Raw genomic sequence first — 1033 nt, 5'->3', positions numbered from 1 at the left:
TGAAAGGGACTAGAAGGGCCTAAAAGGGACTAGAAGGGCCTACAAGGGACTAGAAAGTCCTGAAAGGGCCTAGAAGGGCCTACAAGGGACTAGAAGGTCCTGAAAGGGACTAGAAGGTCCCGAAAGGGACTAGAAGGGCATGAAAGGGACTAGAAGGGACTAGAAGGGCCTGAAAGGGACTAGAAGGTCCTGAAAGGGACTAGAAGGGCCTAAAAGGGACTAGAAGGGACTAGAGGGTCCTGAAAGGGACTAGAAGGGACTAGAGGGGCCTGAAAGGGACTAGAAGAGCCTGAAAGGGACTAGAAGGTCCTGAAAGGGACTAGAGGGGCCTGAAAGGCCCACCCAGAGACACACAACACAACCACACACTCTTCTGGGGCTCTGCTACTAAAACAAACCCTCCAGGATCCCCAGGGGGGAGGAGGTGGAGGAGGAGGAGGAGGAGGTGGAGGAAGAGGAGGAGGAAGAGGTGGAGGATGAAGAGGAAGAGGAGAAGGATGAGGAGGAGGAGGAAGAGGAGGTGGAGGAAGAGGAGGAGGAAGAGGAGGGGGAGGAGCAGGAAGAGGAGGAGGAGGAGGCATGAAAGGGCCTGAAAGGGACTAGAAGGTCCTGAAAGGGACTAGAAGGGACTAGAAGGGCCTACAAGGGACTAGAAGGTCCTGAAAGGGACTAGAATGTCCTGAAAGGGACTAGAAGGGCCTACAAGGGACTAGAAGGTCCTGAAAGGGACTAGAAGGGCCTACAAGGGACTAGAAGGTCCTGAAAGGGACTAGAAGGGCCTGAAAGGGACTAAAAGGGACTAGAAGGTCCTGAAAGGGACTAGAAGGGCCTACAAGGGACTAGAAGGTCCTGAAAGGGACTAGAAGGGACTAGAAGGGCCTGAAAGGGACTAGAAGGGCCTAAAAGGGACTAGAAGGGCCTAAAAGGGACTAGAAGGTCCTGAAAGGGACTAGAAGGGCCTACAAGGGACTAGAAAGTCCTGAAAGGGACTAGAAGGGCCTACAAGGGACTAGAAGGGACTAGAAGGTCCTGA

Source organism: Pseudoliparis swirei, chromosome 20 (assembly GCF_029220125.1).
Source record: "Pseudoliparis swirei isolate HS2019 ecotype Mariana Trench chromosome 20, NWPU_hadal_v1, whole genome shotgun sequence".
NCBI lineage: Eukaryota > Metazoa > Chordata > Actinopteri > Perciformes > Liparidae > Pseudoliparis > Pseudoliparis swirei.
This window is presented reverse-complemented; position numbering follows the sequence as displayed.